This window comes from Zootoca vivipara, chromosome 9 (assembly GCF_963506605.1).
Source record: "Zootoca vivipara chromosome 9, rZooViv1.1, whole genome shotgun sequence".
Lineage (NCBI taxonomy): Eukaryota > Metazoa > Chordata > Lepidosauria > Squamata > Lacertidae > Zootoca > Zootoca vivipara.
Window position 1 is genome coordinate 52,781,770 of NC_083284.1, and position 15,775 is coordinate 52,797,544.

Here is a 15,775-nt window from a genome sequence, read left to right on the forward strand (position 1 = left end):
GATGGCTGATTCATTTGGCAGTTATTCATTCTGAAATTAAAATAACTACTAAGTCTGCAAGAAACAGAGATTCCATACAATATATGTACCATTCCTATGCCTCTTCATAGCATACATTCTTCCATTCCCCAAGTGGAAGGAGTCTTCCCTCTGATAAAAGGTCTCATTCTCTTAGCATGACGACTCCTTCTATCAATGGAAGACTCTTTCCATTGAAGAAAACCTCTTCCATTAGAGGAAGAAAACCTTCAGATCCAACCCACAGGCTCCCTTGTATTAGCTTATTCATAGAATTCAGTGTCTTGGTATATGGTTCCTTAATTAAGAGACTCGGCTATGATTTGGGGAACCCTCGGTTCATATTTCAACTCTGCTGTGAACCCACGAGGGGGCCTTAAGCTATTCTGCATCTCATTTGTAATATAGTGAAAATTATACTGACACATTGGGCTGCTGTAAGGATTGTGCGAATCTAATGAATGTTCAGCATGCTTCACATACCAAAGCTTATTTATTTATTTATTATTATTATTATTATTATTTAGTAGCGGCAACAACAGCAGTGAAGACATACAGAAAGTGATTTGCCATTTGTAAGAATTAGATGAATTTTGTGTTCCCAAATTCCATTGTGCAGTGATAATGATAAACTCTGAAGCTTCAGTCACACCCTTCATTTTTCAAACAGCATAGGAGCAATGGGATTTATCCAAAAGTTTCTAACAGCTCATTAGCTTATTAAATGCATCTCCTCATTCTAAGAGTGTATGAATAAATTAACTATAATATTGTACCTTAAAAAAATCAGAATTAAAGGATGGCTTATTATATAACCATGTACTCCAGACAGAATAGTTCTCAAAGTGCATAGATCGATCTATCTGCCTCAAGCAAGCCCCAAAGGCAGATAGGGAAGACAGGAGCACCTGCCTCAAATTTCCTATCTCCTTTCTTGTACATTCCCACCCTGCTTCCTTTTCCAGTCGCTGCAATATGATTGAACACTTGTGTCACCGGCATGATCACCCCCTTTTGAGTTGGTTGGTTTGGCTGCCATGTTGAACAATGCGGACCACAACTGTCCTTCCTAAACCTTTGCAATCTCCAAGCCTTAAAGAATGTAGTAAACTTAGATTGCCCTTCTTTATTCCTTTGTCTTCATCTTTTGACAGGACCGAGCATGGTCTTGGGATGAAAGTTTACGTATCCTTCGTTGCCACAAAAAACGACTGTGGCCACTCCTAGCAATGTGATTTTTTTTGCAGTATTTTATCCTGTTGGGTTTTGTACTTTACTTATTTATCTTATACAGTGGTACCTTGCAAGACGAATGCCCTGCAAGATGAATTTTTCACAAGATGAATGCGTCTTGCGATCTGATGGTGACTCGCAAGACGAATTCGTTTTGCGAAAAACTCGTCTTGTGAATCACGGTTTCCCATAGGAATGCATTGAAATTTAATTAATGCGTTCCTGTGCACAAAAAAAAGAAATTTCAATGCATTCCTATGGGAAACTGTGATTTGCAAGATGAATTTTTCGCAAAACGAATTGACTCGTGGAACGAATTAAATTTGTCTTGCGAGGCACCACTGTAAGTGAATAGCCTATGGCCCAAACATTAATGAACTACATCTAGGCATATTTTTTCCATGATGTGGAACTATATCCATGGTTTTACTTCATCACATATACACTCTCATGCCGATGCCATCAGGACCACTGATAGAAACATGGGAAGCTCTCACCAAGGTAAAATACCTACACCACAAATACATTCTGTAAAATGGGCCACAGTAACTGTGGAGACAGGAGATGGATACAGATGTACATTTTAGCACATAGCCGCACCTGATGTGTGGTAAAATCCCCCTTGTCCCTTGACAGAAGACTACAAAAGAACACGCTGCCCCAAGCTGGACTCCTCACGGGCCCTTTGGCCAACTTCTATGAGCTCATCATTAAGTGTCTTCTTGACTTAGAGATTTGTCATAACAAACTGCACATGCAGAGCCATTACCACACGAGAGACACACAATTCAAGACACTGTGACCAAAGCTAGAGCGGGAAAATCCATTTCCAAGTAACTTTGCTTCTAGTTAAAACGAGGACGGGTCAAAGAGAAAGAGTCATGTCACAATGATTTCTACCTTTGAAAAGATTGTCTTTAATGTCTGATGTTGCATCAGTTGCATCTGTAATACATTTCATACATATACAGAAGCGCTTCAAACAAAATTTTATGCCCAAGATAAACTTTTGGACTCTTGAGTTGTTAAAAATGATTTTAAGCATTTGAAAACAAGTTAAGTGGATACTACTCTGGAATGGGAAAAACCGCCACCGCCAACTGAGAGATAAGAGAATTAAAGGAACTTTGCTAATCAAATTTTGAAACCTCTTCTTGATTCTAATGTCATTCAGGGCCTGGAAATATACACAACATTTCTTTAATGAGAAGGTCATATGAACTGGAACATTTAAAAAAAAAAAAAAGTTTACAATGGTGTGAGGGACACAAATATTTTGAACTGAAGGGTGAATAATTCAAAAAGTGTGTTACTCAACTAGGTGAGCACCAGTAGCGGATGGTGGGATAGGGTGGCAGGGCTTAACTGACCTCCTGACAGCTGAATCACTGCTACAGAGTGGGAGGGGTGAGGCAGAGGGAGGTTGGTACGGTGCAAACACACCGGTGGAGTCACTCCTGCCAATATGATTGCACTGCACTGATCTCCCCACCACCTTGTCATCTCCCTCTTGATAAACGGCAGTGACTCAGCTGCCAAAAGGTCAGGTAAGTGTTGCCACCCCACCATGTCACCCACTGGTGGTGAGCACTCTGTTTGAACTGTTGGTGGCAGAACAGAGGCAGCCACAAGCTACTCTGAGCAAGTTCCCACCTTGGATCTGTTCATGACCCAAATACAAAATAAAATCTGTTTCGCCCTTGCCCACTCAGTCATTTCGTAGGCTGGGAAATAGTAAACAAAGAGATTGCTGTTCTTCTAATAGGCTTAAAGACCACTTACTAGCATATGACACAGTGGGGCTACAAAAACAGGGACTGATATAATAAATAATAATAATAATAATAATAATAATAATAATAATAATAATTTGTTACTTATACCCCGCCCATCTGACTGGGTCTCCCCAGCCACTCTGGGTGGCTTCCAACAGAATATTAAAAACACGAGAAAACATCAAACATTAAAAACTTCCCCAAACAACAAAACATGGAAAAGAAAAGCAGAAGGGGCCACCTGTGAGGGTAGCATAAACGCAGGTAAAAAGTACGAACGAGATCCTGGGCATGATTCACTGCAGGCTAATTGTGACTAATTCCTATTGAAAGCAAAGGAGTGAAACATCATTCCTACTAAGGTCTATTGATTGCAACGGACTCAAATGGCAACTAAACTTTGTTGATTGTACTCACTTGTGCAAAGTATAACTCTCAAAAGTTTTTTTAAAAAAAGGTTTAACATGTTAACATTAAAAATTATGTTAACATTAAAAAATAAAAATGTTTGCATATGTTTGCATTCATAGAGGGAACATCACAATATAGGCATTAAAATGTCCCCCCACAAATCCAAATGCATATCTCACTTTATTGCCAAATGGCCTCAAAGTGACTTACAATGAAGCTTAAACAAACCCTAACAAAAATACAAAGATAAGAACCATAGAATTGGAGGCAGCTAATAAAAATGATAGAATCAGCACATATCAATCCCAATTAAATGACGGGTGAACAGCAGAAATCTCATGAAGAGGGCACCCCATACTGTTTAAATGTATTTACAAAGATTGAATATAACAGGACTGATTTTGCCTGGTGCCTCAAAGACAGCACCAAAGGAAACACTTGCCCAGGGAGGAAGCTCTATAGCTGATTCCACCAGGAAAAAAACCCTGTCTCTGGAAGCCACCCTGAAGGTGGTTAGGGTGTCCTACTTTACAGACAACAATCCTTAATTTGAAGAGCTGTCAAAGGACTATCTTCTACTGGCTCTTCAAATAGAAAACTGTTCTCTATTTGGGACATAAGGTCACCCTACTGCCTCTCTGGAGTCCTCGGCTGTCTAGTCCAAGCCCAGTTAAAAGATGAAGAACCATAGAATACCAACCTTGAAACTGACCATCAATTCTCTGGGCAGCAGACTGAGCAGGCACATAGGTTATACGATAGCAGCCTATGATTGTGAAATTTATTGCATTCTGATGTATATTATAGTAATTATTTTAGCAAATGCACATTTTATGCAATTCTGTCTTTTTTCATCCACTTTTGGGGAGATATGTTTCTTCTCTTTCTGGTGATACATCTATAGCCACTCTATAGAGACACTCAGAGGGAGGCCTCTGTTGTACCTGGAGGATTAATATATCAGATAGGATGTGTTGAGCCCACCAGTGATACATCTCCCAATGTTGTTTTATAATAATAAATTATTATTATTATTATTATTATTATTATTATTATTATTAATTTATACCCCACCCATCTGGCTGGGTTTCCCCAGCCACTCTGGGCGGCTTACAACAGAAAATTAAAATACAATAATCTAATAAACATTAAAAAGCTTCCCTAAGTAGGGCTGCCTTCAGATGTCTTCTAAAAGTCTGGTAGTTGTTTTTCTCTTTGACATCTGGTGGGAGGGCTTTCCACAGGGCGGGTGCTACTCCTGAGAAGGCCCTCTGCTTGGTTCCCTGTAACTTGGCTTCTCGCAACGAGGGAACGGCCGGAAGGCCCTCAGGCTAGATGGTTTTGCTACCATCCCCCTCCAGGAGACTTTGGAAAGGTCTCCAGAAACTTTAAAGAGGAGGATCTTCATTTCCATAGGGCTCAAGTGACCAAAAACACAAGCCTAACTATGTCTACTCAGAAGGAAGTCCCAATGAGTTCAATGGGGTTTGTTCCCAGCTAAGTGACCATAGGATTGAGGCCAGTTCATTCATTTCAATCCTATACACGCTTACTTTTACAGACTGCAAGCAGAAGGACAGAATGTTAATGACAAATGCATACATAGGAACAAGAGGCTGCTTTTTAAAAAGATCAGAAAACTATATCACTAGCTTGTGTGTGAAATAACACAGAGGATTTAGTGCAAAGCACTTGGGAGTAAAATATTAAATTTGATACGTCAGTCAGTACCAACACTGAATTGAAACCATTAAGGGGGAGGCTGAGCAATCCTGCCAAAACCAAAAATTATTGGGTTTTTTACAAGTGGAAAATTGCATTCTAGCCTACACAATGTACAGTTGGGACGTTGCAACAAAACACTGCACTATATCCCTGAGGTGTGTGCACATTATTTGGGCCTGTAGCTGACAGCAAGGGCTGTGAGGAAGAGAGAGGGACACTGGATTCCCTGTTCCAACTTGAGTCTTGCAATATACAATTAATTAATTAATTAATTAATCAAATTTATACCCCACCGTTTCAAAAATATTTTTGAACATTTTAAAAGAGTGAAACTCATCTGAACTAGTTTCAGTGATTGGGCCTCAGAAAAGGTCTGCAAAAAAAGTTTAAGTAGTCCTACCTCTTGTTTGAAATATCCACAGTTGACTACATTGTGAGGACTACTATAAGCTGTCCTCTTTTAGCCCAACCTGAAATGTAGCGGATGAGAACAATGGATAACATGGCAGCATTGTTGGTACTCTCTCTGCTTTCAGTTGAACCCCAAACATATAATGCCTCTAGGAAGCACTGCAGGGTTGTAAAATGCCTATAGCAGTAGTGGAGAAACTTGAGGTTCTGCAGATGTTGCTGGATTCCCAACTCCCCTGAGCTCCAGTCCAGCCAGCATGACCAAAGATCAGGGATGATGGGAGCTGTAGTCCAAAAACATCAGAAAGACCCCAGGCTCCCCACTTAGTCTGTTCTGCTACTGTAGGGCTGTCAAAAGCTACTGTTTTCCAGGAGCATTTCCTTCCATCCTGCAACTGAGGGAGAATGAAGTACATCTACCTTGGATTTTACCTGAACAGTAACTTCCCATCCCCCTGTCCCCAGTCTCTCAACATTCCATGCTACTAAGCAATTTGGTTCACTTTGGGGGTTTCTTCCACTTAGGGCTTGTTTTGAGCATACCATGGAATTAACCATCCTCCTCTGTGTGGCTGGCACAGTTCTGGTTGAACAGGTGTAAGCACATAAAGATTTGAATTGGTACTAGAAGAAATGATGCTTGCATCAAACAAAATCTAATAAAAGCCAAAGTACTGCCCAACAAACATATGTGTATCACAGTCATCCTTCCACTGGCAGGCTAAGATCTTCTTATTCAGGCAGGTCTTCAAAAATTTAGGTTCAGGTGATGCTAATCACATGGCTGCTGTCAGGGAAAATTACTGGTCTTAAAGGTGTTCTGATATATTTTAATTCTTGTTTTTATTACTGTGCATTTCATAATGTTGTTTTCAAATATTATAAGCCCCCTTGAATCCCAGCTTACGAGAAAGGCGGGAATGAAATATTTCAAATAAATAAGCAAAATGCCATGGTTACTGTAACGGATTGGCACGGTTTTGAAATATTTATTCCTACCTGGCTGGAAAAGAGTTAATCCACCTCCAGTGTGACTGACATAACATGCTGGTGGGGGCGGGACTGTTCCAAGTTTAAAAGGCGGGAGCAGCGGTTTTGAGAGTTGAGGAGAGGGAGTGGGTAGGTGTGAAGAAGAAAGTTGAGAGGCATCTAGATGAGGTTCAGGAAGGCTCAATGTTAAATGTTTGACAGAGATTATCTACAACCAAAACGTATCTTATAAACACATGAAACGTTAACTAAACAACTATGTTCTAAGGTTAATAAAATTCTTCTCTTTTGTGCCAAGAAGTATCATCATTATTTTTCCAGCAAGGTATCGGGACTCACAGAAGTGGTAACTCATTAGAGGACAAAACTTACCTCAGGAAAAGAGGCGAAAGTTTGTGTCTTAGAGTAACACTGAGGAGGCTTAGAAAGATAACCTGGGGTGTCAACAAGTTGCCAGCATGTAAAGGGCAAACTTTTACAGTAGGGGGAATCAAGCCGAGAGAGACCCTTTACTGGTGGCAGGAGGTTATTCTATCAAACAGCCTAGAGTTTTTCTTTGATACCAGGCCATGTGAGCTGGAAGGAGAGTCTCTTTACTTATAAACCCACAAGAATAAAGGCGTTTATTTGGAGGCGGCGGGAGAAGAATTCCTGTGTCGCATTTTAGTAATAGAGAGGGGGGCATTCGTCACAGTTACCATTGTCCAATAGGTGAAAGATTTGGAAAGAGAAATGGATAACAGCGAAGAGCTAAAGGATTTTGGAAGCATTGAGCATCAAAGAAAGAGATCATGAAGTGACAGCTGGGGAAGGAAGGGAGAATGGTTGGCTCCCTTTGATGGCAACAATTTCATCTAACCTTTGGTTCAGAAACAAAGAAACTGTTAGATGTAAGGAAGTGCAGCCTAATTTCATGCACATCTTATGCTACATTTAACCGCTTGTGCGTTGGGAGCTTTTTATAGAGTACAAGACTTTGAGTTTCAGAATTGAATAGCAGGCACACTTTATGAATTATACCTGCCTTTTTTATGCATGTGCCTCCCTGACGTTCCAGTCATAATCTGGGGCCATGCTGAAAACCTGCCAATCTTGTCAAAAGGGTACAGCCTTTTCTGTCGTGGAATCCCATGCCAAGTAGCGCAACCGACCCACAAATATGGAGGTGTGAAGCAGATACCTCAGGCAGCAGAAACGCAAGAGGTGGCATCTTCCCCTCTCCAACATTTCCACCACCAGTGGAGAAGCTATGCTTTGCTGCTGCTCTCCTGCCATCCCTAGGGAATGTCCCCCCTTTTGCAGAGTCAGCAAGAGAGGAGGTGTTCCACCACCCAGATTTGCCCACCCAACCACCCAGCAGTGAGGCTTTACAAGGGTTCTGCCCTGAGAGGAAGCCCTTGTGGTGCTTCATGCTGCCCCCATCAAGGGGGTGGGGCAGCAGGGCATTTCGTATCAGGTGCAAAAATGTCTCAGGCCACCCTTGCCAAGAAAGGTCCACCAGGCCTCAAAATTCTAATGCTTCTGGTGGCTGTTGGAAGTCCTCAACTCTTCAGTTCTCTCACTTTTGTGCTACTGAAGCTTGTCAAACAGGTTTGATAACTTATTAAATTTCCAAGTATATGCATGGGTTAGTGGGATTGCACTTGTTCTGTGTTTATTACTATTTGTTAGCCACCTTGAGTCTTTCTTAGAAAAACAGGTAGAATAGAAACTTTTGAAAATAAATAAAAAATAGTATTCTCCGTTTTGTCTAAAGGTAAAGGTAAAGGGACCCCTGACCGTTAGGTCCTGTCACGGACAACTCTGGGGTTGCGGCGCTCATCTTGCATTATTGGCTGAGGGAGCCGGTGTACAGCTACCGGGTCATGTGGGCAGCATGACTAAGCTGCTTCTGGCAAACCAAAGCAGCACACGGAAATGCTGTTTACCTTCCCGCCGGAGCGGTACCTATTTACCTACTTGCACTTTGACGTGCTTTTGAACTGCTAGGTGGGCAGGAGCTGGGACCGAGCAATGGGAGCTCACCCCATCGCGGGGATTCAAACCACCGACCTTCTGATTGGCAAGCCCTAGGCTCTGTGGTCTAGACCACAGTGCCACCCACGTCCATTTTGTCTACCCACAGACAAAATTCAACCTTTCAGAGCATCAACCCACCCCCTTGGAAACATACACAATGTTCTTACCATTTATGCTACTGGGTGGTAGGCAAGTTTGAAACACAAATGCTCATTGCCATCCACTGTTCATTTGCTTCTCTTCAGATCCTGAGTCCATGTGTTAGGAGTTGGTGCTCTGCAAGTAAAATGGTGTTTCTGATGATCCGGGTGTTTCTTGAATCCTCCATTTTTGTTGAGGATCTCCAGAAGCAGTTCAAAAGGCATCTGTAATGACAAGGATGTACTTACTCCAAAATGCAAGGCGACAATAGCAAAAATTAATAAATAAATCTGTTTCTTATGAAAAATAAGACATATTATATATAAGACTAGAAATAGGATTCAATTTATACTCATAGACCATCAAGGACAATGTGGTTGAAAGTGGCAGCTTGTGGTTTTCCCCTTCAATAGCATTTCAACTCTGCAACTGGCATTGGTCTTTCAACAAATACCTATGCAAAGGAATAGTTAATTATGCTGATATTCAAAATATCACACATATTTTAGAAAGAGAGAGAGAGAAAAAAACCAGGTCCAGTTCTACAAGCCCAGAAAATCAAGAGGTTTGTCTTCAATTTTAAAATCAGAATATTACTGATTTTGCATGCAAGGAGGTCTCGAGCAGGTCGGGCGCCCTGGCGCTGAGGCGCAGAGATCGCTCCGGCGCTCCCGCCCTCGCAGGGCGCAGCATGGTTGCCGCGCAGCAACCAGCCTACTGGCCCGGCGCCCAGGCACACCGCGCCACCGGAAGTCTACCTAGAGCCGGCCCTGCTTGCATGTACTTAGAATCATAGAGTTGGAAGGAACCACAGGGGTCATCTGGTTCAACCCCCTGCAATGCAGAAATCTTTTGCCCAATGTGGGGCTCAAACCCATGACCCTGAAATTAAAGGTCTCATGCTCTATCGCCTGAGCTATCCATCATGGGCTTCTTATTAGATCTTTAAACAGTTCATTAGAATAAACTGAAAGCCAAGCTCCACAATCAACAGAATCACATAGTGCAGCTCTTAAGGCTATCCTTCTGTTGGAGATGGAAGACTGAAGACTCAAATGCCCTCCCATGTTAAAGAAAAAGGAGATAAAAGCATACTAGATAGGAGAACATTCAATTATGAAATCTCCTTCCTGAAAAATGTCCCATCCAGCAAAGTTATCTTGCAGGGATGAAGAATCTGTGGTCCTCCCAGGGTTGGACTCCCAACTTGCATCAGCCCCAACCAGCATGGCCAACAGTCATTGAAGGTGAGAGCTGTAGTCCAGCAATATTTGGAAGTTCCCAGAATCCCCACTCCTGCTGTATTACATGATCCTGCTGAAGTTTGGGTACATTTTGCCTGTTTCTGCTGTAAACAAAAGCCCAAAGGCAAGCCATGCAAACTGAGGGTAGACCATGATAATTTATTCCACTTTCCAGCATGAATTTCTCCTATTCCTCTGTCAGCCTTAACTACGTTTAGCACTGCATCTAATGCTGCCCTTAGAAATCACAGCCAAGAAACCATAGCCAAGTCCTCAAAAGAAGAAGGAAGGAACCCTGGTTTGAATTACCCATGGTTAGTACTGGTGCAGATACAATGCTAAACCATAGTTAAGGTGGTTGAGGGAAGCGATGATTGGGGGGGGGGACTTGCACAGAGAGGCTAATCAGCCATATACTTACAAGGGAACCTTAAAGTGATGCCCATTCAAAAGAACATGGAGTCATAGGCTACAAAGTTGGGCCAATTGACATTCCAAATGACAATAGTTAAGGAGAACAACGTTGTGAAACTGGGCTACTGTGTCTCAATCAAAAGGTGCAAGGGAACTGAGAACTGAGAGGAGGACAAACCTATTTTGGGTTGCTTTGTGCTTCATATCAAGAGTGTGCAAAAAGAATGAGCTCGGTCCCTCCAAAGTGGGGGGAAAACCCAACAACCCTACATTAAATCAACATATTTCAAATAAATATATTTTCTTTTTTCTGATTGAGCCTGGAATAAACCTTTTTGCTGTATGTCATAGCTTTTCTGTGAATGGGTTTAAAGCATGCGTTCTCATTATGGAAGGATTCTAGTGTGGCAAAAATTAATCTGGATATTATATAAAAAGAGGGATTTCCCCAATCTTGTGTGTACTGTGGATGAGTGTTTGTTTTAGTATTTAGCAACAGCAGATTACAGCAGCCCAGTGCCACCCCCATCCTGTGCCAAATGAGGGCAACAGGAAAAAGACACAAGACATTGCAAAAGGGGGCATTATGACTGAAAGCAGCAAGTCCATTCACTGTAATAAAATACCAAATGACTAAATCCTGTTCACCCAAACTAGGGTATTTTGGGTGTGCAAGGTGGGCAGGTCAAGTCACTAATAGTTCAATTTTTAATAATAATAATAATAATAATAATTGAATAATCATTCTATAGAATGTGGTGTACATTTGCTCCATTCCTTTGTTCTTGAGGTTTTGCTTACTTTGCATGAATAACAATGAAGGCATAAGGATATTAATATTCAGAGGAGAATATGAACTGTGTTTAAGCATATCTGACATCATTCCTGTTTTCTGGAATCTGCAGTCCTATACAGACTTACCTGGGAGCAAAAATCACAGAATGCAGTAAGACTTACTTCCACGTAGGCCTGCATAGGAGTGCACTGATGGACATCTAACATGCAGGTACATGGGATAATACTCCTAAATGTGCATATAACACATGACCCGCCAGGGTGAACACATCTTCACAGGCCATACTTTTCCCTCCACAGCTTGAAAGTTTCTTGACTCCTCCCTCAATTCGGCAATTCCAGGCTGTTGGCAAAGACTTCTTAGCCCTCGACTGAGATAGCTCAGTCGGTAGAGCATGAGACACTTAATCTCAGGGTTGTGGGTTCAAGCCGCATGTTGGGCTAAATATTTCTGCATTGTTAGGGGTATGGACTTAGATTAGGCTTCCTCAAACTCGGCCCTTCAGATGTTTTGAGACTACAATTTCTATCATCCCTGACCACTGGTCCTGCTAGCTAGGGATCATGGGAGTTGTAGGCCAAAAACATCTGGAGGACCGAGTTTGAGGAAGCCTGACTCAGATGATCCTGGTGGTCCCTTCCAACTCTACAATTAATTCTATGATTCAGGCCACAACACATTGTTGGGCCAGCTGTTAAGACTGATGTGCCATGAGTTGTGCACACTTGTCCTAGCTCTTTTTCATTTGCTCTTTTTCTCAACTCCCAGAATCTGATTTTAACCTATCAGCCTGATATCGGCATAGTAGTTAATCTCCATAACAGAGTGAATGCCAAATCAAAAGAAGCAGAGATGAAGCTAGCATGTGCTGAATTGTGGTTAATTCCCTCCGACTGGCAGACAATCTGAAAGTCATTCCCATTGTCCCCTTTTCTGGCAGGGAAGAAAGGAGGGACTATCACACACACAGGATTGCATTACTGCTAATTAGAAACATTGGAAGTTGCCTTATACCACTGGTCCATCTCACTCAGTATTGCCTGCACCACTGGTCTTCAGCCACCATAGAAATGTATGGTAAAAATGGAGAATTTGGGTTCCCAAATGCATATTTGGGTTAAAGGTAGGTCAAAAAGGCTTAAAGATACTGGATCTACACTGACTGGCAGTACCTCTCCAAGGTTTCAGGCAGGGCATATTTTCCCCATAATAGAGTTGCTAGGGATTGAACATGAGACATTCTGCAAGCAAAGCAGAGTGAGTCTCTACTGAGCTACACAGACCACCCTATTGTTCTTTAACCACTCCCGTGACCTGGATCTGCCCAAGCAAACAGTTGCCAGATGCACTCTGGGAGGAAGCAGTCATGTCTGGGTGTCACGCCTGTCTTGATTACTTTACCACAGAAAGATTACACAAAGGTTTGCAGACTTCACAGGGCTTAGTTGCACCCAAGGCAATGTCCTACATTAATATTGTTTCCGTGTAGCAAGCAAGCAAGCAAGCGTGCGCACACACAACACCCCATGTGGCAAATGCACAAGTCTATTTCACCATATTTGGTAGTACATCCCTGCTTAGAGAAACAGGCAAATGTTCAGTTGACTAAATATATGTCATTTACACATAGCTTTTCTATATTAAAGTATTTCGTGCGTGAAGGGAAACAGACCTGTGCTTTGCATGTGGTGGTGTAGTCTTCAGTTTTTCTGTGGTGCTGACAGAAGTCCAAGACCCACTCAGCAGAAGAGTTGGGGTGGGGTGTTGGAATGCAGCAGGTTAGCTTACTGTATTTCTAAATAAATTATAAATAAATACATTAAGATCTAAACAAGGGGAGGATCACAAGACCACAAGGTTCGTAGTCTAAAGTTACCTGACTTGCGCCACTAATTTCCCTGCTTACCATGAGCTACTGTGTGAGCTCTCAAGCCACAGGGAAGGAAAAGCTCATGGAGCTGCAGAAAGGCCAGTATAGTAGTCCAACACTCGCAGGTCACTCCCATCTGAAGATGGTGGCCCATGTAGGACATAAGTACATTCTGCAGTGCAACCAATCCCTTTCATGGGCAGTAAGGCGGTATAATAAAAAGATTGGGCATCAACTAACTGCGAGAACTTCACACAGTACGTGTGTCAGGATACACCCAGAACTCTATACATGGAACTCCAAGAGTGGAATCTCTCTCTCTCTCTCTCTCACACACACACACACACACACATTTGAAAAATATATTTTTCACTTTCTTATTACTGATTATAATTTCACATGGCTGGCCAGGCCTCAGATTGTTTCATGAGATAGCCAACCCTGGTTTGGGGTATGAACTAACTGCAGGTTCTCTCTCTGGTGTTGGGCTAAGGAGAAGTAGAGAAAGAATGGACACTTTCAAGAACACTAATGTGGTTGAAAGTTTTGCCTTTCCCTCCTTTCCTTCAACCAGCATTGTCCAGATGATTAATAGCAAAAATTAGCCATTGAATTCAAAAGAAATGTTCTATTCTGGCATAATGGGAAAGTGTCGTGTTCTATGTGGTTATGTCATTTTGCAAATATGCCCAATAAAGAAGACATCTAACCACAGATACGCATGGATCAATAATGGTAAATCAACTGAAGACCTCTAGGCTCAGTTTTGTTCACACATCAAAATCCTTATGCCTTCTATGTATCCTCTGCAAGTTGTATAAAAGTTACAATCCAGCAGACATGGAGGGGAAATAATGAGCTCTTCAACCTGATAAATCAGATCTAATTGGATGCCCATGTACCCACAAAACCCTTCCTATCCCATACATGTAAACGGAGGCAGCAGATCTTGTGTGTGTGTGTGTGTGTGTGTGTGTGCGCGCACACACACACACACAAATCTGCTTGTCCCCATTTGAAATGAAGGGGGCAACCCATACATGCAAGACCTCACTGAACACATCAATAACAGGGTTCTGGTGTAAGCAACTACAACGTGGCGAGCACTTGCAAGCAAAAGGGACTGGACGTTTCTCCTGGGTTCTGTTAAATCCAAAAAGAGATCAGATGAAACTTATTGACAGTCAAGTACATTAAATAAAAGAGGATCCTACCAGTAGCATCATCAGCTCCTTGTCTAGAAGAGCATCTACTGAAGCGATGCCTGTGACTATGAAGGAGCTCTTTGAATCAAGAGGTGCCTCGCTTGCTGGGACATAACTTCTTAGGAATACTGACTCATCTGTTTTAAGCACATTTTGGCTCTTACTAATGTTCTGACTGCCGGGCAGGAGAGACCAATTCTTGTCAAGGTGTTTTTACGGCCTTTCTACTGTGCATAGTCCTGTCTGTCTCTCTGTTTTATTAATCCAAAGTCAATAAAAGAAGTCCAGGTATCCACTGTGACGTTTTCTTCAACCATTTTGCAATGAGATAGAAACAACAGAGACACAAAAGGATCCCCCACTGACCACTACCATCTCCAAGTTGTCTTAATCTGTCTCTTTCCTTGGCAGAGGAGCAAAAGCAATCTTCATTGAGTTACATTTTCTTCAAGAGGCATCTTCTGTTCCTCCCTCACCTGATCCACGTGGGCCAGTCCAGCCAATGTCCGGTTTTTCACAACAGTAATGCCAGGTTAATATACAAAGTTCCATTTTGACTCTGCAAATAGTTGCATTTCCCTTGTTGTTATCAAATAAAAATAAAATGATAGGTGTATGTTGTATACAATAAAATTATGATTATTCAAAGCATTAAGTAGCACCAACAGAACCAAATAAAATCCTTGCTCATACACCCACACCCACAAAATGGTAATATACCCTTCAGCTGGTGTGCAATTTCACTAACATTGGTAATCCTAACTTGCTTTGCTGTTAATAGTGTGTATTATCTTTTAATACTATATTTTAATAGTGTGTAAAGTTGCACACATATGCACATGTGTGACTAAAGACTTCAAAATCACAGAGTTCATAACAGTTACAGCCTAATACTATATTTCAGAATGTGACAGCAAATCTCCCACATGATAAGAATAGCTTTGTTTTTTTTAAAATAAAATGTATATACCACTTGATTGTAACAAAAGCTCTAAGCGGTTTGGTGGATATTTGCTTTTAAATATTTCCCTCTTTTCAATAATCTACAAACCAAAAGTGTCTTAATAAAAGAGAACATCTTTATTCTTTCAGAAAGCTTAATTTATTGGAAGCCTTTTAAATGTCATTTTACTGGAACTTACATAAAAAGTTAAAATTGCTATATTAGAGCAGAGAAAGACGTCCCTGTTCTGCTTATTAAGTTATTTATGGTTGTCACTTTCCCAAGACCTACTAAGCTATGGTTGAAGATCCCAAGAATTTTGTATCTCACAGTTGTGTACTATTATACTTTTACTAGTTTGCAATATTGCAAAAGGAAAGAAAAAAGAAACACGATGCTATTGAGCAAGTAGACATGTGTGTGATTGTCATTGGTGAGCGCAACAGGTCTCTTAAAATGGGAGAAGCTGAGTCCAACTGACCATCTCCCAGCCATGACACCCCACTCCTGACCCCACAGGTTCCAGCATTTAATTAGAACAAATATATGGGTATTTTCACACAAGACACTCAAGAGCACT

The 15,775-nt window shown here is 41.5% G+C and overlaps 1 protein-coding gene across 2 annotated transcripts in view; it reads right to left on the reverse strand.

Moving 5' to 3' along the window:
* The window catches only part of MTNR1A (melatonin receptor 1A), a 66,580-nt gene extending 51,636 nt beyond the window's left edge, over window positions 1–14,944 (reverse strand). The window contains exons 1-3 of one of the 2 annotated variants that reach the window (XM_060278778.1): window positions 14,262–14,944; window positions 12,850–12,972; window positions 8,750–8,947 (exon numbers count right to left, since the gene is read on the reverse strand). The gene's annotated coding sequence lies outside the window, so the exon portion shown is untranslated. Of the gene's footprint in view, window positions 1–8,749; window positions 8,988–12,849; window positions 12,973–14,261 lie in introns of those variants that run through there. The other variant, XM_060278779.1, reaches the window with a different exon arrangement.
* Window positions 14,945–15,775: the final 831 nt, after the last annotated feature.